The following is a 22,919-nucleotide window of genomic DNA, read 5'->3' as shown; positions in this document are numbered from 1 at the left end:
AATGTGTAGATTAGGTGTGTTGTAGGGGGATAGGTCTGGGGCGGATGCTTGGAGGTTCAGTGTAGACTTGTTGGGCTGAAGGGCCTGTTTCCACACTTAGAGATTCTATGATTCAAACACCTTCTTCACTGTCCTAACTACCTGTGACCCACTTACTCATAAATTTATTCAATTGCCAATTATATGCCTGTCTGTAAATTTATTAATGTCCCTCAAAATTTCTCAGTCTTTCTCAGTAATAGCTATGTATTTGGTGCTCCCCTAATTCCACAATCCAGTTTGTTTATGTAAATACTGAACATGGTTCCAATCCTGGTGGAATATCATTACCTACCTTTAGTTAATCTGAATAGCTACTGTCAGCTCTTATGCTGTTGATTTGTAGCTATTTTGCTATCCATTCTGCTATTTATTCCCCGACTTTACATGTTCTAACTTGGTTGGTGACCTATTATATGACAGCTTATCAAAAGTCTTTTCAAAATCTGAAATAATCACATCACATCTAAGTGAACTTTCTATTAATTCTTCAAAGGTTCTGACTGATTACGCATGAAATATTAAAAATTTGAAAAGCATGTTGCTTTTTATTATATTTTAATTCCGTAGATACTTTACTTTGAGTAAAAATTTCATTTGCTTTGAATATGAAAAAATATATTGCCCCTTCTAAAAAGAATTTCATCCTTGTTACAATAAAATTTGTTTATTTTATATTTGTAGGTTCAGACTAAAATGAGAAATGTACTTTGCTTGAATTGTCAAATATGAAAAACATCTTATTGTCTGACATAAATAAGTGACTGTTCAAAAAAAATTAACCAAGTGCTACAGATTTAATCTTGTCCAAAATAGCTGAATTATTTCCTGGAAGAAACAATCTTCAAATCAATCTTGAATCAAAATCTGTATATTAAGAGTTTTAAGGCATCTGATTAGCAGTGATTACAATGCACTTTCAACGATTTACTCGACATTAAGTATGTTTTTACTAAATAGCACTTAATCTGGTACAGAATATCTAGATATGCATTCTATAGCTTTAAATTTTATTAATTTGCGCGAGTTTCAGAAAATATGCACTTGTAAAGTGGTCTGAAAGAAATATCAATTCTACCTCACGACCGCAGTGTTTTTTTTCAGTAGCCTAAAATTAATTATTATTTAAAGTCTCTGTTTTCATTCAACTAGAAAAAGTGCAGGTTGTGTTTACGTCCGTTCATAATTTCGGCGGTGCTTCTTAAAAAGAAAAAGGCGGGCACGTGTAAATGTATGTGTGTGAGTGTGTGTATATGTTCCCCCCGTTGATAAAACGAGTGCGGCCAGCAGTTTCTTTCTTGTTTTTGTTTGCTGCTGCTTGCTATCTTCAGCAAAGCAGGACACGGTCTTACACGTGACGGTGGAACCTTAGTCGGGGTGAGAGGGGGATAAGAATATGCATGTTCTCTCACTCTCGAAAACGTTAATATAGAGAGGCCAGACACACAAACTGTAGAGGGAGAAAGAGGCAGAGATAAAACCTGCCATTTCCCTGGGTACACAGGGTGGAGGAAACAATTGATGAGAGGCAATCCGTGTTGGATCAATCAGTCCCTGCTAGGAGGGAGCGGTTATGAAAGAGTATGGATCAAAGTTGTAAGTTTGGGGAGTTGGTAGGAAGCGGTTGCAGTGGGCCAAGCATTTTGCATTATTATTTTTTAGGAGGGAGTAAATGGGGTGTCAGGGTCGCTATGGCAGCTGCGGTGATTGACACCGGGCTACATGCTAATGAGCCCGTGTGTAGTATATTTACGTTGAACCGGGAGCCGCCCTTCATTCACCCACATGGTGCAGCATTCGCGCCACTTTGCAGAAATCGCAGCAGCTTCCTTGCCACCAACCGCTTGTCTCTTCGAGGAGCAAATGAGAAGGGAAGGGGGAAAGAGAGAAAATCATGCACAGGCTCGTTGCCAGGATTCGCCATCTCCTTTCCTCTCCCACGCCCCCCACGTCCCGGCGGATGGTGACCCTCGTGTTCGGTTCATTTTTTTTCAAAAAAAAGTTTTTATTTTGCCCGAGCGGCCTAAAGTTGCAGCCGTCTCGAGTTGCGTGAGTGAAAAGCGTACCCGTCCGCCCGGTGTTGGTATGGTATGTGTTGGGAGCTTGCTTCTGCTCTCTCTCTCCATCTCGATCGGTTCTATTCCCCGTTCTTTGACGGTTTTGTTCTTCGCGGCCTTCTCTCTTTCGTTCCTCTTCTCCGGGTTTTCGTTGTAGCCTGGGCCTGCTTGCTCCGCTCACCGCGCACTCGCTGCCTGTTGGCTTACTGGTCTATTTATTTATTTAATTTTTTTGCAGTTGGCGCCGTCGCTATTCTCACGAGCGGAGAAGGGGCGGGCTCTTTCTTTTCATATTTCTGTGTGAGAGAAGTGGGGAAAGGGACGGAGCAGCATGGCGTCGGGACTGGGTGCCCAAGTCGGTTCGATTAGGGTCGCAAGGGATGCTTGGCTGCGTCACAAAGCGGGGCCTCCTGAAAGGGTGAAGGTGCAGAGAGGAGAGCTGGAGGTAGTGTAAGTGATAGTAGGGGTGGCTGGGACTTAGGTGCTCGCCACCTATTGCTCGCTTGTCTCTTTCCAGTCGTCTTTCTTCATTACGGCTCCGTTTGCTGTCTCGCCCTCCGTTTTGTGGGGGTGGGAGGGTTCTCATTCCCTTTTCGTCTTTTTCTTCTCCCACGCCCCCCCCACTCCTCCTCAAAGTTCCTCAGAACAAAAAGCCACATGTTTGAGTGAGTGGGCCTAGTTGGTCCACGGCGCAGCCCGAGGAGGCGGTGTTACGGTATTTACTTTTCTCTCCTCCCCCACCCCTCCTCCGGGTTGGGGTGGGTGGGGGTCTCGCGCCCCTGCCGTTGAGCTTCTGAAGTTTGAATTTAAACGGTCGCAGCGGTGGCGGGGGCCGCGTGTACAGCGCGCGCTGCACTGCGGGGCCGCGGGTGTAGAGGGGGAGGGGGTAGTTAGTATTTAGTGCTAGTATTGTGTTTGGGGTTACTGTCGCTCATGGCTGACGGACTTGAGGTGATTGTGCAGCCGTTTCGCGCAATCATTATCGTTTCCGCGTGTTTTGTTTTCGCCCCTTTGTGTGGAAATTTTTAACACAAATCGGGTTCCAGCCTCGGCGGCGCCATGTTGTGCAGGGGAATGGGGGGTGGATACGCGCATGCGTCCTTGTAGCACGCGTGTAGGCCTCGGTTTTCCGTCCGTGTGGGTTTTTAATCGGGCGCGCAAGGTTTGAAGGGTCTGGGATTCCGTAGGGCGCGCGTAACTGCTCCTCTTTTGGGGTTTGAGAATTAGTTGTTGAAAATAACACCTTTTTTTGTTAGATCCCGCCGTTGTTTGCTGTTCTTCCTTTTTTCCACAACGTGCCCCCTCACCCTCCCCGCCCCATCTCCGGCCGCGGTGAAGTGTGCTCCGGGTTTGTCGAGTGCGTCATTTCTGACCGACCGTTGACCCTCGACGTCGAGTGGCGGCTCCTGAAAAATGTGGCGGCAGCGTGGTGCTAGAGGGAGGGAGAGCGGACATGGCCTCCTCCTGTCCCGTGGTGTGGGACAGGTGATGGAGAATACGGCCGCCTCTCCCTTATCCGGCAGCGTGTAGGTCTGTATGGCCTCCTCCTTATCTAACAGTGCGGAGCAGAGAGGCCGTGCAGCCTCCTTTCTCTTGCTCTACCGCACTGATGGATAAGGCAAGAGAACAGTGCCTGGCATGACCTGCATATCTGTTAGCGTAGGGCAGATGCAAGAGTGCACAAGTCGCACGTGTAGTCTTCACTAGTTTGGAGAGGGACGGTGTGTACGCGTCGCGTGTCCTTCGTCAGCAGCATAGCAGGGAGCCCAAATCCAATCGTGTCACTGCACATCTCCCTCCATCCCCACATGGCATCTCTTCACCTCCTGCATAGCAACCGTTTTGGAATCCAGTTGGATAGTGAGTGACATTTGTACAGGAGTGTAATCCTGTTCATAAAGTGCGGAGGTATTATTCACTGTTCCTTGATCCTTCGTGTCTATTTCCCCCTCCCCTCCCAACTGCAGTGGTGTCTGAACATTGTCTCTGGGGTTTGTCTTTTGTCATATATGGCATGTTTGGTTATTTTTAAGTGGGGTATCTGCTCAATGTCTTTTTTGAACTTAAATGCTACTGGTAACAGTCTCTCATTCTGGCTCCATACTTATCTGGCTCATCATTGCATCTTGTTGAGTTTCATAGTTTTGCCACTAAGTAGAGTAAGAGTAACAAGGTATTAGCATTCGATCAGAGCTATCCTGGTTATCTGCTGTTTGTGAACAATGTTCAACTTCAATCAGCAAACTAGCCAATTATTTCAGAATAAATAGCCCAGCCTTTTAAGTCCTTGTCTGGAAGTGATGAATGGTATGTGTTGTTCCATAAACTGACATTGGATGAAGTTTGGTTTCTTACATAGTACTGGAACATGAGGCAGTTCTGCATTTACTTAATTTCCTGATTGTTCGCTTGTGCATAGTGATGATGAGCCCTTGTATGGCTTGATATTGGGGTGGAATGTTGACAAGAGGAATACCAATTGTGTGAAGGTCCTACAAATTCAAGTAATGAAGTAACTTCTGTCATGATTACTGACGATGGTTCAAAAAGCATATTTTGATCCGGAAACTGATTTCACAATACACCTTGCTGTTTCTGAAGAGCTGGCACAAATCTGATTCAAAATATGGTTCTAACATTAATGATCCCAATTGTTGTATTGCCTGTTGTCTGGCTTGTTACTAGTGCTAAGGTTTTATAGAATTTCAGTGAAATAGATTTTCACTACTAGAATCATGAAAACTGCTAACTTGCATGATGAGGAAAAGTTGTCATTTGATTTTACAAATATTATTAGGCAAACAACAATGCATATCCAAAATGGTTTGTCCCACTAAATAGTACTGAGATTTAAAAACTGGATAAATAGTTTCACTAGGTGAAATAATGGCCAAGTTGCATACTTTAAATCTTTAGTGGAATTTTGACACAACAGTGGTATGGAGGAGGGTTCTTTTGAAGTTGGGTAAACTGTAAGGGCATGAACTTTGACCACCAGGTAGTATGAAAACCATGTCAAGTGTACTCATTACATTAACGATAGTCATGTCAGATTTGAAATGTTAATTCTGTTTTCTCTCCAGATTCAGCTGGACCTGCTGACCTGAGCATTGCTTGTTTCAAACCTTATAGTATGCCTGCCTCTTCTGTAAGCGAGGCAGATTGAAAGCTGGTCATGTGAGCATTGTGTAGATGTTGGCTGATAGTTGAATCACTCCAGCATTTTCCCCCACCCTGAGCAATTGCCTTTCTACAAGTCATGAGTTGAAATCCAGAATGATGCACAATGTTTCACTTGAGCGAGCAAAAACCTAACTACAATTATAACTGGATATTTATGTACATGCCACTATCCCTAGCAGAATGAGCACATTGGTGTATAGAGTTGTGTTTACAGATCTAACAATCAACTTTTGTTTATTTTGCAGATCTGAATGCCAGAAAAAACCTGGAATATTTTGGTGCCTGCGGTATGGTCTAGGTCAGAAGTAATGTCAAAGTGCTTACAGTGCAGGTAGTGTCTAAAATCTACTGCAGTGGAGGCACTTCAAGCATTATGTTGACAGTAGCCCTCATTGAACCTTCTAATCTAACTACAGGCTTATCTTTAGTAAGGTCTCTTGTGTTAAGGTGCATCTAGTGCAGATAGTGAAGTAGAGTAGAATCTACTGCCCTAAGTGCTCCTTCTGGCATAAGTAACTCTAATCAGCTTGTGCACTTTTTTGGTCACTTGTGAATCTTTAGCTTTGCAGTCTTCTACCAGTTTTGCATGGTTGCACCACAAGAAGAAATTAGTTGTGCAAATCTATGCAAAACTGATGGTGGACTGGGTTGACTGGTAAGTGAAGTGAATCTTTGCCTCTGGAGGCTAATAGCTGAAGCAGTATTAAAGTGCTTATAGTGCAGGTAGTGTTGTAGTAATCTACTGCAATATAAGCACTTGAGTACTACCAGCTAGCAGACTAAAGCTGTAATAGTTGTGACCACGGAAAGCTTCTCTAGTTAGTTTTGCAGGTTTGCATCCAGCTGTTAATAAGTATTGCTGTGCAAATCCATGCAAAACTGACTATAGAAGTAAAATACAACTAATGTTGGAAGTATCCACTTCTCAAGATAAACCCCATCTTACACAGGTTGGGATTTGTTGCAATGCTGACAAACGTACATGGTATTGCACTTGTCCCGGCCTGTTAAGGATGGTGGGCACAGTTGGATGTAGCAGCAAGAGCCTGGAGACGACAAGACAGCCAAAATTTAAGTTAAATGCCAATTTGTTATGGGATGCTGATCACTGTTACAAAATGAATAAACTAGTGCAACTGCACTTTTTTTTTTTTTTTTGAAGGAGATGTAGTTTCTTGTTTGGACCAAGCTGCTTGAACTAACTGTTCTAGTCCTATTAATGCCCTCTAACTGCTAGATGGAGTTATGTGACTAGAGGTGGCTTAGTTCTTGCTATTTGGACGTTAAGGGGCTGGGAGGTGCCATTGGAGTAAGTGTGAATTTTAGAATGTATTATGTGGTGGTGTACATTGTCTTAATTCCCATCCTGTACTAAGGTGTATATTGATGCCAATTATGAGTACTGTCCTGGATGATGTCACAATGCTTGTTGTGCCCATCTGCCTGATTTAATACTTGTAGATGGACTTGCTTCAAATTGCTCATTTTTAAAAGAAAAAAGGTAATGTATTCATATCAAATTTAGAAAATTGTGTAGGATGGGGTCCAATTCAGTTGTGAATCTTGTTCTATCGGACTTTAAAATTGGAACTTGGGTCCAAACCTTGAGGTGCTAATAAAGGTGAAATTGTCCCATTCACTAGCACATTTTACATAATACATAATCCCCTGTCTGATTTGTCTGTTTTTTCCTCTAGTATTGTAGAAATGTAGGCCTTTGGAATTTATTTTAATGTAAAAGATGGTTCTGAGTGTGTGCTGCATGGTCCTTCATTTGATTTGAGCTTTATGGCTTATGTTCCTTAAATATTTTAGCTGACTTTTGAATGTGTGTCCTGGAAATGAATACATGCCACTTGATCTGAATTAGTCACCAAGTGTGAAATGTCCTGATGTGCAGTGCTGGATTGTTTATTTTGCCTTTTCTGTTGCTCATGCAGGGATGAATTCCAAGAAAAAAGGTAAGACTGTCTTCAGAACAAAATATTTGTGAACAAAAACAAATTGCTGGATAATCTTAGCAGGTCTGTCAGCATCCAGAATGAAATCAATTTATGTTTTCAGGTCCAGTGACCCTCTGAGCAACTGTGGAAGGGTCATTGGACCGAAAATGTAAACTGATTTCTCTTTGGATGCTCCCAGACCTGAGCTTATCCAGCAGTTTCTGATGTACAGCATCTGCATTTCTTTCAAGTTTTTTAAAAAGTACTTGTGAAACTACTCCGGTCTTTGGGCTTTCTAGAAAGCTTCATCTGGTGAATTTTGCTTCTAGACAAAAGTTAGATAAATGATCAGAATAATCAAACTTGATGGCTAGCTTTTTCATTTGTTTGCTTGTAAAATACTGCATTAAATCATAGTTGCAGTAACTAGTGTGCTTGAACTAAGAGTTAATTGTCTAGTTATGGTTGACTACAGGCCTTCCTGATCACTTTTTTCCTAGTGGGATTAGGATTTTTAATTGAAATTGAAGGAGAAACAAACTTGTGGAAATTATAAGTATAAAATTTTAAATATTTGTAAAGTTAAGTCAGTTATCAAAGTGCGCATCTTTAACTGGAGTATTTATGAAATGGTTTGAGCATTTTCAATACTTGTGGTCCATTTGGGCTTTTAAAATCTTTAAATTACTGATGATTAACCTATTAACAGGCTGAATTACTGACATGCCTGTGTCTACCTGTATAGTTGACCTACTGGATGAATTTGCAATTGGGCCTGGGTCTATTTTGGATGACTGAGATTGAAATTGGAGGAGTTGATCCACAGTTTCAATGGAACAGTGAAGTGCACTTAAGTCTGCATTGTTCCTACTTTAGCTTGCTGCACAAGTCCTTGACAAACATGTGGCCGCAGAGCCACTAGTAGCCCCTGATCTTGTTCTGAGTTTTATGGGGGTGTTGGTGGTGCTATGGGTGTTGAACTGTAACACTTGATACTGTAAAATCAATGTATATTTGGTGTTTAGGGGAAATGTCTTAAATACTTATTGAGAATAGCAGTATCTAATGTGAAGATTAGGGATTCTGGTTTGAAGCTAGGGAAAACAGGTAAAGGTTTGGGAGTTTTGTTTGAAAATAACTCATACAGTATGAAAGGATATTAAGATTTTGTAATGGGCAATGGAGCAAAGTGTAATGAAATCAAAGGTTGGTCTTTGCTCAATGAATTTGTGGACAATATTTATTTGGGATAATTTCAAATATGAAGAAGAATTTGAGCTCTTCACTTTGACAGTGGAGAGACTGCTGGGGTATGAGATTGACCAAGCGTCTGGGAAAACGGTAATTGTATCAAGGTTTGGACTCAACCAAAGCAAGAGACCATCCAAAGTTGAACTTCTAAATTTGAAGACTGACTAAAACAGGTGAGACAGATCTAAACAGCAAGAAGGAAAAAGGACGAGTCATGGAGAAATGACTTTATGTTGCAAGTTGTCATTCCCAATAAAAGTAGGAAGAAACAGAGCAAAGACCCACTCTTGAGGGAGAATGATGGATATCTGAATTATCTTGAGAACCAGATCAAATGCAATGTTGATGAGGGAATCCAAAAAGCAAAATGAGAATGGAATGACGGTTTAAAATTTTAAAAATCTACCAGCATGTAAGGGTTTCCACTTTGGATACCAGTGAGGATGACATTTATTAGACTGCTATCTGGGTCATAACAGGAAGTTTAGCTGTGTGAAAAGCAAGGAGAGTGCAAAGACCATAATGCTGGGATACATACTTGGATGCAAGTGGTTCTTTGGTTGTGTATGTGACGCTCCAGGAGGATGTGTTGCCTGCATGATAGCAAAGTAGAAAACATCCTACAGCTTTTGACATCCTCAAATGTCCAGAGTCTGTGGTTCATGCTATTATACATGACTTTAATCAGGGCTGGGGGCATGAGGTTCTGAAATTCCATTTTTCAGCCAATTGGTATTATTGCTTTTGGAGGACCTGGTTTACAAATTTCATGTTTTTGCTCACCAACACAAGAAAATGGAGTGTTGATCATGTGGCTGGAAAACTGGGGTTAGCAGGAGGTTGGAAACTTCAGAGGGAGTTCTGCTTCAAGATAAGTAACTCTAGTAAAAATTACTAGAGCACTATTGAAAGTAAGACCAAGGCAAGCATCAACTTTTGTTTAAAAGCATTATAATGTGAATGCACAAACTGAGGTAATTGGATATGCATTTAACTACCATGTGGATATATTGCAATAGTGGAGAACAAACTATCCAGTGATCCACCTTTTTTTTTAAGATAACATTGTGGAGAGCCTTTTCTAATGGGTGACTGCACGTTTTTAACTATCACTTAAGGTGGAAGATTAGTTTGGGTGTAGTCAAGTAGCAACGATGAAAGGTAAACATCTCACTATGGAGAGCACTTAAAGAAACAAGATCTACACTGAAATGTACTTGCCTCTAAGGCAGGAATACTGAAAGGCAAAGTTGAACCTAACATGGTTAACAATTTAACATTTTTGTTTCATGAGATCAAAAAGTGACATTCCTATATATATTGTCCCCATGTCTGTATGGGTTTCCTCTGTCCAAAGACATGCAGGTTAGGTGGCTAAATTACCCACAGTGTTCAGGTGTGTGCAGGCTGGGTGGATTAGACGTGGAAAATGCAGGATTACAGGGATAAGGAAGGGTGTAGGACTGGGTGGCATGCTCCTTTGAAAGGTTCTGTTCCTACACACAGGCATTCTATGCTAAGTGGGAATAGACAGTTCAGCCCCTTGAGTTTGCCCTGCAATTGCACATTCCTGTCTATTGCAATAACTCTTGCTTTCCCACTGCCAAACAAGAATATCAACTCCTTAAAGAAAAGAAAAACTGCTCATACCTTCTGTGATCCCAAAAAATTGCCCTGAGGGCAGCTGCTTAGGGTAGCAATTCTTCAGTACTGGTCTAAAGAAGAAATGTCCTTTCACTTGCTGCAGACTTCAGGATCTTGCACACTTGAATCAAGTTGCTCTCTACTTTTCTGAACTCTAGAAAAAAGGAATTCTGTCTTGTCTCGTAAACCACCTCAAACACTTGCGTTCTTAAATATGATCCTAACTGCTCATAACATAATCCCAACAATTACTTGTATTTAGCAATAACTTTATTACAAAAGCCTGGTCCCTGCCTTGTCCACCTGGGTTTAAAATATACATGAAAGAAAACAAGATTTGTTAAAAGGCATTATCTGTTGTATATTACTCATTTCAATGTGTATTTTGTTTCAGTAAATTATGCTAACTGTTGTCCTGTAGTCACACAAAGGACTAAGGGGACAGATTTGAAGTTTAGGAGGCAATGCAAAGGACATGTAAGGAATTACTGCAAACAGTGAAATGTTCATTTTACAATGTTTCTCAAAGCTAGGAACTATATTGTGCAGAAAAATTTGTCCAGAACACAACATTGCTGAGTCAGGGTACTGAGCAACATGGTGTCTTCCCACAGTATAGGGTGCAATCTGAAAATACGTTGAGTCTCAGTTTAACACTGAACAGTGGTGATAACCTGGACCTTGTTGCTGATGGAAGTGGAAACTGAACAATTTCAAATATTTTGGAGTAGATACTTGGACAAAAGGAATTGGCCTGACTGGTGGCATGAGTCTGGATCAATCTCTGTACACAAATCGCTGTCCCCTGTGCTGTAATGACAGACTAAACATCACTTAATTTCAGGAGATCATCTCAGTTGGTTTTTCTTTGGGGGAAATGATTTGATATTTTGTTTTCAAAACTGAATCAATGAAGCTGGAGGTAGGGGGTGGCCAATGTGGGGGAGAGTGGTGGTGGAGTTAAAGATAGAATAACTTGCACTCTAATCAGGGAAGGTCGTGACATGACATAACATACAAGTACAATTTTGATAGGTGGATAAAGGCACTGAAAACAGAATGAAATGTGACACTTGGATTATTACTTTGGAGTTCAAAAATTCACTTCCTGTAGTAGTGGGAACTTGTGGAAGAGCTGAGAGTTAAGACTGCAAGATTAGAAGCAGAAATGGCAGATGATTGAGTTGGTTCCTAAATCAAAGTTTTTGGCTCATGGCATCAATTTCAAATCTGATTCTACAATCTATAAGGATCTCAATGGAAAATTGTAATTTGCATATTTTGATTGTGGACTTTAAAACTTTTTACTAAGTCCTGTTTTTAAAGGAAAAATTTCCCATTACAAAAGGGCGCACACTTAATGATTGCAAGCTGCACATTTGTGGTGCATCTCTTTGAAATACATCAAGGTGATAAATTCAAAGCTTAGTCCCCAGAGACTCTCTTGTTTACCTGGCCCTGGTGTATCTAGTTGTAACATTTTTTTGTCTTTTCAAACATGTTTTCTTGACTAACTGCACCAAGAGTGAAGAACTTTGAAATTCCTAGACAAAGTGCCTATTGTAATGGATTAGGGGCGGGGGAGCTTCAACTTGCAGAAGTGGTCATAATGCTAGTTGTTTTGGCAATTTAATTCTGGTATAAAATAATTGGTCAATGGATGTTCAGGCTTTGAGAACTTGAATGCCTCAACCTTTTGAAACAAACTTTAGCCAAATAAGGAGACCAATTTTAATTGCTATCTAAAATACGTAACTGAGTATTTACTTAACCTTTTGGGTAGCTGTTACTGAGGAAGGAGCAGATAGATTTTCAGAGAACATTTGAGGCATTTGCAAGAGTCTTGAGGCCAGACAGTGTAAATGTGACAAATCATTAAACCATAATTTGCTATGGCGGGACATCTTTGTTAGCTGTTTAGCTTTTAACAACTCTGGGGTAATGTTGCTGAACTGGAGTCTCCATTTTGGAGGGAACTGGGATATCTGAGATCTGAATGAACTAGGTAAGCAACTGGTGTATCTACAATCAACATATTTGAAGGACTGTGAAATTGGCAGCACAAGGTTTAAGATGTTTTTAAAAGGTGCTTGTATGTAGATGTTAGGATATTTACTTGATTTGCCAGATTGCAATATAAGTAGTTATGTCCAGTATTGCCTCTAATTTCTTTGCAGCTGTTATAGGCCTCAGGTGTATGTGGCAGCAATTTGTCGAACTGAATATTTGTGCTGCTGCTGACTGCAAAATTTTACGCAGGGCAGTGTAGCTTTGAGGGAATATTGGTTTGACCAATTTGTTTCTAGTGAAGAAGGGTTAGGCTATGGAAGCCAATTTTGGGAGGGAGGAGGTGGGAGATGCAGGGAAAGAAGGTAGAAGTCATGCGAAGAGGTGCAGCCAAGTTTGGAAGGGATCTAATAGTTGAGGGTGAATAGAGGGAAAATATTTGCACTAATTAATGGGTGCTTTGAGAAGGATTGGCATTGAACAGATGTATTTCATATCTTAAACACCACTAGTTGCGGAGGAGAGATTGTTGACCAAAGCCATGCTTTATGGTGGGAGAACTTGGGATGGAAAATCTTTCTAATGAAGAAGGAAGTTAGAATTAAAACACAGTTCATTTAACAGATGATTGATCACTGACAATTAGCTTGTTGAGCTAGAAGTATTAGGGCTAAATCCCTGATGGGTTGAGGATTTACGTGCTGATGTCTGTCTTGGAGGGTTGTTATGTGAAAGGCATATTGATAGATAAAGTTTAACAGTGTGTTCATTCATTATGTATGAAGAAGAGTTTGAATTCACAATTCTGGCATCTGCTGATTTAGCAACCCAGAGATGCTGTCGGTGAGAAATGTGCAAGTAACTGGGAAGCATTTTTCTTCAGTTTTATATAGCTAACTGCGTATCAAGTCAAAAAGACACAAGCCAAAGGTGATTCCGTGACTGTCCCCATCCTCCTCCACCCTCCTCGCTGGCTGAGCTTGTCCTCACTTTGACCAACTTCTTGAACTCCTCGCTTGCTTCAGATAAAAGGTGTTGCCTGGTTATACTTGTTTGTGGTGTACACGGAATAGTTATGTTGCAGTCCTACTTTGGATCCCACCCACAACTGTAGTACCTCTTTGTTTTTGTTTGGACAAAATTGAGAGAATTTATCTATTTCACTTCCAATTTCTACTTCCCCCTCACCTGGTCCATCCCTGACTCCTGCCTTCCCTTCCTCAACATCTTGGCATCAATTTCTGGGATAGGCTGCCCATCAATATCTACTACAAACCCCACAGTTACCTTTTACTATACATTCTCGCACTGCAGTTCATGTAAAGACTATCCCATTGTCTTTCTGTTTTGTCACATCTGATGCCAGACTCTACAAGGAGGCCTTTAAAATGCCCATCACCTTCATCAACTGAGGATTCCCTACCATGGTGGCTTGACAGGCCCTCGGCCATGTATGACCCATCTCTAGCACTTTAGTCCTCACCTATATCTTCACTGTTGCAACAGCAATTAGAGCTTCCTGGTCCTCACTTAACACACATCAGCATCCCCATCCAAAGGATTGTTAGCTGCTGTTTCTCACCTCCAGAAAAATAACATGACTAGATAAACATCCTGTTCCAATCCCTTGTCAGTCTTCTACAGGGACCGTTCTGCCTGGGACACCAGGTTCACTCCTCCACTCCTAACATGGCCCGACATTCCCATGACACATTCTGCAATTGCATGGGAAGGTAACACCCTTCCACTTACTTTCTTCCTCCTTCTGTCTTCACATCCAAGACCCCAGACCCCTTTCAGGTGAAACAGCAGTTTACCTAAACTTATTGTTCCCCACTGTATTTGCTGCTCCACAATGTAGCTTCCCTAGTGGAGAGACAAAATACAGGCTAGGTGACTGCTTTGCACCAACCTACTTTTTCTCAGCAAAACTGACCCTAAACTTCCTGGTGCCTGCTGCTTCATCACACCAGCGTGTTCCCCGTCCACCATCTTTTTGGCTCATTAGTGGTTTAGTGAAACTCGGCACAGACGAGAATAACAGCTTCTCATTCCCTCTGGACTCTGTGGCCTTTTGTACTCTACCACGTTCAGCAGTTTTAGGATGTGAGCACCTTTTCCATGTCCTTATCCCAACATGATGCACAAGGCCTTGTCATAGGTTGCTCCCACAACCATCCACTGTCAGCTTCTAAAGGTCCTGATTTAGCTCTTGATAACCCAGGCTGGCTTTTACACATTTCTGTGCTCTCATGCTTCATTGTTACCTATCGTACACACGTGCGTGTGCACACACAGTTTGATGTTTTGGAGACAGTTACAAATACTGCAACATATCAAGTGGCAGAAAAGTTGCCTGGAAGTGTATTAAACCAGGATGCAGTCACATCCCTTAAAATAGGGTTGTTTTGGTCAGTGAAAGGAGTATGACTACAAATGAGCCAGATGAGGGAACCAAGAGGGTGTTGGTGTAGGACCCTAACTTTTTTGCAATTGTGTAGCTAGTTTGAAATTATTTGTGCTTGTTTGGATGAGCGAGGGCTGCAGGGCAGAGAAGCAAACTTAAAATGGCATAGTGGTAGAATGGTAGGATTAAAAATCAGTAATTGTGAATAAATGAGTTGAATAAATATTGTTCAGTGCAGCCAATATTGAGAGTCCAGAAAGTTACATTAACTACCAGTGGGCCAGAAAGGGCAGGGAGGTAGGAAAGGGTGGATGAGTGGTCTGCTAATGATATTAGAACAGTAAAGAGGTATGACATAAATTTAGGAAACCAGGATATAGAAGCAGTCTGTGTGGGGGTTAGAAATGATAAAAGCACCAGGTTTCTTGTGGGATTTGTGTATAGTTGGTGGTAACCAGATGGTGAGACAGGGATCAAGGGTGAAATAATGGAAGCTTGTCAAAAGTGGGCAGTGATTATATTGGCGGGGTTTAAAAAAGAAAAATTATTTCCCCAACTTGATGGGGAGAAAGTCATTTAAATGAGTCCATTGTTTTTGGGATTTTTGTCAGCATGTTATAGCACTAACCAGAGAGCAACAATACTAGACCTGATTTTGACCAAAGGTTTACTTATTGACCTCAAAGTGAAAGTGCCTTTGTGTAGCAGACATCATAATGTAATCGGACATTATAATACTGGTTAAGGGAGGAAGTGAGTCCAAGACTACAATCCTTGAATATAAGAGAACACTTGGGACATGAAAGCTTAATATGGTCTTTGATTTTTATTTTAGTTAACCATGTATAGCAGGTCTGTCAATTTTTCTTTTGTTGAAGTATATCTATTCAACACTTTGGAATATGCCATTAAATATTTGTCATTGGATCACTATTGTTTTACCCTTTAACCTAAATTGCCTGTTTCACCATGACCACTTTCATGCCTTCAAACAACCTTGTTTAATGTTTTTTTTTAATATTCTATCCAGTCTTTTGACCTGCCTTGTATCATTGCAATTAAAAAGTTAGCAAGGAGGAAAGAATTGGATGAATGTTAGCCAAAAGATGATAAAACGAGGTAGTAAATGTTTAGAACATAGAACAGTACAGGCTGTTCGGCCCATGATGTTGGGCTGAACTTTTATCCTAAACCTAAGGTCTGTCTAACCTCCACCCCTACCTTGTACTATTATCCACATACCTATCTCATAGCTGCTTAAATGGCCCGAAATGAGGCCGACTCCACTACCCTCTCCGGCAGTGCATTCCACGCCCCTACCACTCTGAGTAAAGAACCTACCTCTGATGTCTTCCATATATCTACCTCCACTCTTTTGGGGGGGAAAAGTCTCCGGCTGTCCACTTTATCAAGTCACCTCTCATCCTTTGTCGCTCTAAAGAGAAGCCCTAGCTCTTTCAGCCTTTCCTCGTAAGACCTTCTCTCCATTCCAGGCAACATCCTGGTAAATCTTCTCTGCACCTTTTTCCAACGCTTCCACATCTTTCCTGTAATGAAGCAACCAGAAATGGACACAATACTCCAGATCTGGCCGAACTAGGGTTTTGTATAGCTGGAGCATAACTTCATGGCTCTCGCACTCGATCCTTCTATTAATGAAAGCTAACACGCCATATGCCTTAACAACTGTACCCACCTGGGTGGCAGCTTTCAGGGAACTGTGGACATGAACCCCAAGATCCCTCTGCTCTTCCACACTGCCAAGAATCTTTCTGCTTTCAATTTTGTCCTTCCAAAATGAATCACCTCACACTTTTTTCAGGGTTAAACTCCATCTGCCACTTCTCAGCCCAGCTCTGCATCCTATGAATGTCCCTTTGTAACCTAGAACAGTCCTCTGCACTATCCACAACTCAACTCTCCATGTCATCCGTGAACTCACTAGTCCACCCTTCAACTCCTACATACAGATATTTCTTCAGATATTTAAAATTACTAGAGAAGTATTCTGAATAAATTGTTTGAAATGTGATTTGAGGAGTGCAGGGACATGATGGATTTCATCCTAGGATTTTAAAAGAAGCAGTGAGTGAAATTTGTGTTGATTTTAAGTCTCCCAGAACTCATTAGATTTGGGAAAGGTTCCTTACCCATTTTCCAATTCAAATGTCACTCATTCCTTTTAAGAAGGAATGGAGACAGAAAGCATGAAACTACAGATCTGTTTTTAACATCTTGAGGAAAATGTTAGAAGCTATTAAAGACACTAACTTGAGCATATCCAAGCATGTTATAAGGCAGAGCCAACCTGGCTTTGTCAAAGGAAAATCTGTTGAATTATTGGACTTCTTTTTGAAGAAGTTACTTGTGCTATGGATGAAGGAGAGCCGATGAATGTATAGTACCTGGATTTCCAGAAAACGTTTTACCACCTCAAAATTTACTGTGGAAAAATAAAAGCTCACGTTAGAGAAAACATTGACATTGGCTAAAGGAAGCAGCGAAGGAGTAAATAGGCCTTTTTAAAGCCAAATGTGAAGTGTCATGTTCCAGACGCAAAGCAAATGGTCAAACTAATTGATAATAAGCAAAACACCATTTATTTGAATGCTGTTTAAAATACAGCCAAAGAGAGCGTTTAGAGTTCCAACTCTAATGGAAAAATTAAGATACTGTTAATACTAATTAACTGTGCCAATATAGTGACATCCCATAAACACCTTGACAAAAGGCAAATTCAGATACAGATTCTCACATGCAGTTCTCCAATTCAGGAGGTAAAAAATGTTGAGGTAATTCAGTAGCAGCCAGGAGCTATTTACTGAAGCTGGCCACATATTCAGGCTGTTAAACAAAAACAAAGCCTCAAGCTGTTTACTCAAGTAGTTTTAATAGACTGATCTGTGCCTTACAAAGGACAAAATGATCTCTAGCAGCACGACTGCTCCCCTTTTCAGAAAAACCCATCGTTCTACAAAGATGGTGTAGTATACTGGAGTAAGACTACAATGTGTATACATTGTTTCCAAGCATGCTGACATTCACTACTACAGTCTATTTCAGCCTGTTTATTCCTGTTACTGAACAACTGGTGTTCTCTCAACCTGCTGCATGTGTAAATTTCAGATTGCTTAGATGAAGGTTATTGCAGTCAGTCAGTCTGGAATTAGTCTCTTTAAATGTCTCAACTTCAGTGAGTTATGATCACTATTGTCTCAGTCACATTGCTGGTAATAAATGTTGAAATGTAATGCCAAAAACAAGATCAAGCTTTATTTCTCAATAGTGGAATGTTTGTTAATAATTCAGCTTTTTGGGAAAAATTCCCAATAGGTCTATCTTGTACTCGTACAAGAATACAATACCAACACCCATATCACTTGCATCGATAGCCACCTTGAATGGTTTTGTATAATTAGTGTGGCTAACACCAGGGCAGCAGTTAATGCAACTTTCTGCCTGTGAAATGCACAGCAGACTGTCAGAAGGCACTGAAATTTTCTGCACTTATTGAATAAGTCAGTTTGTGGAACAACCACACTGTTATAATTCATTACAAACAGCTGATAAAACCTGCTCAATGCCAGGAATCGTAGCACTGCCCTCCTTGCCAATAGTGGGGGGGAATCTCCCCGTAACACTTGTTTTTTTGCATCCTTTGGAGAATCTGTCCAAGTCCAATAATGTGGCCTACAAATATGACTTGGCAAGAGCCAGTTTGCAAGAGCCCAAGTTGATCACCAAGCCTGCTTCCCAAAGTCAATTCTTTCCATATGACAAAATCACCAGGTTGATTATGTACACCACACAATTGGATAATCCAGAAATGACTTTATTGGTTAGTCATTGAAATGTGGATGGCAGGCTTTTCATACCAAATGACGTGACTTCAAATTAACAGTCCATTAGTGTCACAAACTGATTCTTTGCTCTTTTGGATGAAGGATCTGTTAGTATCCTCCTGAGTAAGTCCAACTTAGAAATAAAGGTTTTTGGCCCACCTTTTCAATACAGTCTTCCAAATGCAGAATAGGATGTGAATTAGATTTTGTAACTGCATTGACTGATAGTCGGCATGTAATTATTGGTTACCACCTGGTACCATTGCTGCCATTTTTGCTATGGTTGAGCTCCAGTCACTGCAACTCAATTTGATACTGTTGACTTTCAACATACAGGCTCAGATTGCATGCATAGAATTATAGGGTTAAGTCTATATGGATATTTCTTAATTGGAACAGCATTTCCTGTATCTACATCCATAATTAGATTCTACATCCCAGCTTATTCCCTCAACTCCCACATGATTGTAACAACTCAGGCCACTTTGTTTTTCCTCTGGAAGATAGCTCAACTCAGTTTATCCCAACTTCTGACAACTTTCTCATTGTCCAATTTAATTTGAGGAATGTCCAAATCCAAATCCTCAAATTATTTCTTTGCTGTGTTGTGATCAGTAACACGATTATCTTTCTGTCCCTGTCAATATGTTTTGAGCATAGTCACATGATGCACACTGATTTCTTTGGCATTATCAAAAATACCAGTATGTACTTCCTATAATACCTCAGTTGCTTGCTGTTCCACAAGCTTTTCCACCACAGTAGGCATCGCTCACACCTGTGATCCAGCTGCATAATTACTAAGAATAGACTGTGTATTCTGGGAGCCAAGATAAATCTCTTTATTCTGTTAACTACTAAACAGCAACTGTTGAATCTAGTAACATTCCATAAACATATCCTTGGCAAATGCAAATAGAGCAGAATAGATTTCATAAACATCTAGGAAACAAGTCTAGGAGAAAATAAGACTTCTGGCAGAGAACTACAGCTTTTTGTGGCAGAGAGAGATGAGACATCTTACTTCAGAGCGTCAACGTGTACTGAAAACTAAATTAAAATTCAGGTTCTGTGGGAGTCTGACTCCATGCATGAATGCTGCTTCTATTGTTTTAACCTTTTTGAAAAGGTGTCACAACACTCTATTGGCTTGGCAGAGAGTGCAGTACCTCTCGACCTCCCTTCAATAAAAAAAAGACAGAATATCCTTCCAGCTCTGTTTTATCATAAGACTAGTACTGAATGAGTGGCTTGCCTTATGAGGACCGGCCAGTCAGGTTAGGCCTCTATCCTCTAGAGTCTGTGGTGATTTTAATTGCAGGACTTCTTTGGATGTGGAAAAGACGTTTCTCGTGGGAGAATCTAGATCTAAGAATGAATTTTAAAAAGAATCTCACATTTAAAAACAATGAGGAAGCTATTTTTAATCTGAGAAAGTTGAGGCCTTTTGAAATTCCTTTCTTCAAAGCTGAGAGTGCAGAATCTTTAAATATTTTTAATGCTGAAGTAGGTAGATGCTTGATTTAACAAGTGTTTTGGTTTATATAAGAATCTAGAATTAAGGTTCAAATCTGATCAGCCATGATCTTGGTGGAGGAGGTTCCAAGTGACACATTACCTACTGTTGTTCCTTCTTCCTATGTTTTGAGTTCTAATCTCATTTGTAGCTAAGTGCCATTGTCAGAAGGTATTTAAGACTTTTTAGTGTTCTGGTTTGTGGGGTACTGGTATCAATTTATTAGGAAAGTGGGGCCAATTCTATTAGAACATTGAGCCCGTGGACCTCCAGGATCAGCGTTCTAGATAATGGTATTACCAGGAAGATGACTTCTAAACTTTTTTTTTTTAAAAAAAAGTTGAGGGATTAAGCTTGGTAATATAGCAAATAAAGCAGAGTCAACATGGTAAAGTAGTAATATGTGAAAGGAAGGCCCAAGAACAGCAGGAAGGTTGAGTGCATAACTGAGAATGGAGCAACAGTTAAAGATAAAATGAAAGGCAATGGATTCAGATGCAAAGTGTTTATAACAAACTCTTACTTCAATGTGCAGTGTTAATTTGTAAATTAAGATGATCTTAGTGCAGTTATGGAAATGTGCTTGCATGATGGCAAGGGCATGTCCTACATGTTGAAAGGTCTATAATATTCAACAATAAGAAACTAAGTCAAGGTGATGGGTACAGATCATCTTGGTTCAGGTCAAGATGTAGAATCATTTCTTGGATAGAGATGAGGAATCTTGAGGGGGGCAAGGGTATGGGGGGTGGAAACAAAAGTAAAGTAGGGTTGGCCCTCAGGCCCACAACAAGAATCATTGTTGGATGAAGATTACTACAGTGAGTATTGTTACTTCTTTATTACAACAATCATGCATGATGTTAAAATGTGTGTGTATATATAAAATGGAAAAATCAGTGGTGATAAGAAGCCTGAATGAGGAGTTTGTAGAATTTGTTTGAGGGGTGCTCTGGAGACGACTAGAGAGCAGGTTATACTGAACTAGGTATTGTGTAACATAACAAGATTTGTTAATTACCTCATTGTAAAGGCATTCCTAGGCAAGTGATCAGTGACTTTTTTTTTTACATTGTTTGAAAGGGTGGCTGTCTTAAGGGCAACTAAACTCATTAGAAACTGAGCTAGCTGAAGCGAGTGAGGAATACCAGCTCGAGATGGATCAAGGCAGAAGCAGTGGCAGACGTTTAAGAGGATACTTAAGAATATTCTGAATGATTGATTGCATTTCCAGGAGATATAACATGGTGATGGAAACTTCAGAGTAGGAATTCATGATTGTTGTTTAACATGTTTGCATAGAATATTGGCTGCGGGCCAAGAACAGACTGTGTACGTTTTTCTTCATTTAGTGGGATGTAATGAGCAGAGCCCTGCTGGGGTCTGTACTGCAGCTTCAATTTTACAATTATCGGCAATGACTTACTTGAATTGTGTACTTATATTTGCAGATCACACAATTTAGCTAGGAAAATATTGTATGAGGAGGATTCAAGATGGATTATAAATGGCTTGAGTGAGTGACAAAAAAAATCTAGCGTGTGAGTAATATGGGGAAATGCAAGTCACGCTCTTAGCGTGAATGAGAAAGCAAAGTATTAAGTGAAAAATGTATGTGCAATTCTGGGGTATGAGTGCTCTAGGTGTTCTAGTGCTTGACTCAGTTATTCAAGCACAAAGTCATGAAGAACCCAAGGAATGCAATCCTTTATCAAGAGGAATTTGACATAAAAGCTTCAGTTGTAAAGAAACCAAATTTCAAATACTGTCTAAATTTTTCTTTTTAGAAAAGAAGGTAATTCATATGTTGGAGGCGGTTCAAAGGAGGTTTATTGAATTGATTTCAGAAATCAGGAAAAGTTGGACAGACTAGATTTCTTTCCACTGAAGTTTAGAATATTGAGGAATGACTTAATTTAATTTAAATAGAAGATCCTGAACGGTGTTGACAAAGTGAATGTCTAAAGGAGTAGAAATTTCCTGTCCCTTTAGCGGTAGCAATTTCAAGTAAGTTGGGAAACTAAATGAGGAGAATGGAAAAACAAGACAAGAATGTGGTGGTGGGATAAGTTTGGAGGGGTGCTGTGGATGAGTAAGTTTGCAGATGACGAAGGTGTTTGGTTATGGGACGATATAAAGGAGAGCCAGTGGTATTATTACTGTTATTAATCTGGTAACTGAAGCATGTTCTGGGGGCCCAGTTTTAAATTCCACTACAGCAGATGGTGGAATTTGAATTCAATAAACATCTGGAGTTAAGAGTTGAATGATGACCATGAATCCACTGTCAGGAAAAACTCATCTGGTTCACTTTTTTTTTCTTTTTTAGGAAAGGAAAGTGCTGTCCATACCTGGTCTGGACTACATGTAACTCCAGACTCTCAAGGTGGTTGACTTTGAACAGCCCTCTGGAATAGGTAATAAAATGCTGGCTGGCCTAGTCGGTAAAACGCTCGTCCCTGTTGGTGTGTGGTTTTTTTTTTTTTAAAAATTCCTGATGAGTGAGAGGTGTTGCACTTCAGAGAAGCAACAAGATGAGGAGTACTCAACAAATGGCAAGATACTAGGAAGCCCAAGAACAGAAGGATCTGGGAGTGTTTATCCACAGATCCCTGAAAGTAGCAGGACATGTTTATCGGGTATTACAGGGCATACAGAATGCTTGTCTTTATCTGTTACTATGTCTTGGTTATGAGAGCAGGGAGGTCATTTTAGACCTATGTAGAACTTTAGTTAGGCCACAGCTGGAGAACTGTGCAGTTCTAGTCACAATGCTATAAGAAGGATGAGTGCAAGGGAGATTCGCCGGGATGCTGCCTGTTTTGGAGCGCTTGGCTATGAAGAGAAGTGGGATAGGGTTAGGCTTGTTTCTCGAGCAGAGAATGTTGAGGCATTACCTGGTGAAGGTGTATAAGGTTGAATGGTTTAGTGGTATGATGCATAGGTAAGGTTAATGGTCAGAATCTTTTGCCCAGAGTTTAAATGCTAGGGGATGTGCATTTAAGGTGAGAGGGGAAAGTTTGAAGGAGA

At 40.6% G+C, this 22,919-nt stretch overlaps 1 long non-coding RNA gene across 3 annotated transcripts; it reads left to right on the top strand.

The window, feature by feature from the left end:
• Nucleotides 1-823: 823 nt before the first annotated feature.
• LOC125481474 lies at nucleotides 824-22,912 on the top strand. Of its 3 annotated transcripts, none has more exons than XR_007261351.1 (4): nucleotides 824-2,541; nucleotides 5,525-5,610; nucleotides 7,220-7,240; nucleotides 22,219-22,912. It is a non-coding gene; the product is annotated as an uncharacterized LOC125481474 (long non-coding RNA). The 3 variants fall into 3 exon arrangements; XR_007261353.1 differs by lacking the exon at nucleotides 824-2,541 and adding an exon at nucleotides 2,600-2,811; XR_007261352.1 differs by lacking the exon at nucleotides 824-2,541 and adding an exon at nucleotides 3,228-3,258.
• Nucleotides 22,913-22,919: the final 7 nt, after the last annotated feature.

Source organism: Rhincodon typus, unplaced genomic scaffold (assembly GCF_021869965.1).
Source record: "Rhincodon typus isolate 14 unplaced genomic scaffold, sRhiTyp1.1 hic_rhity00002280, whole genome shotgun sequence".
NCBI lineage: Eukaryota > Metazoa > Chordata > Chondrichthyes > Orectolobiformes > Rhincodontidae > Rhincodon > Rhincodon typus.
The sequence above is the reverse complement of the archived record's forward strand: the minus strand, read 5'-3'. Positions and strand labels throughout refer to the sequence as shown.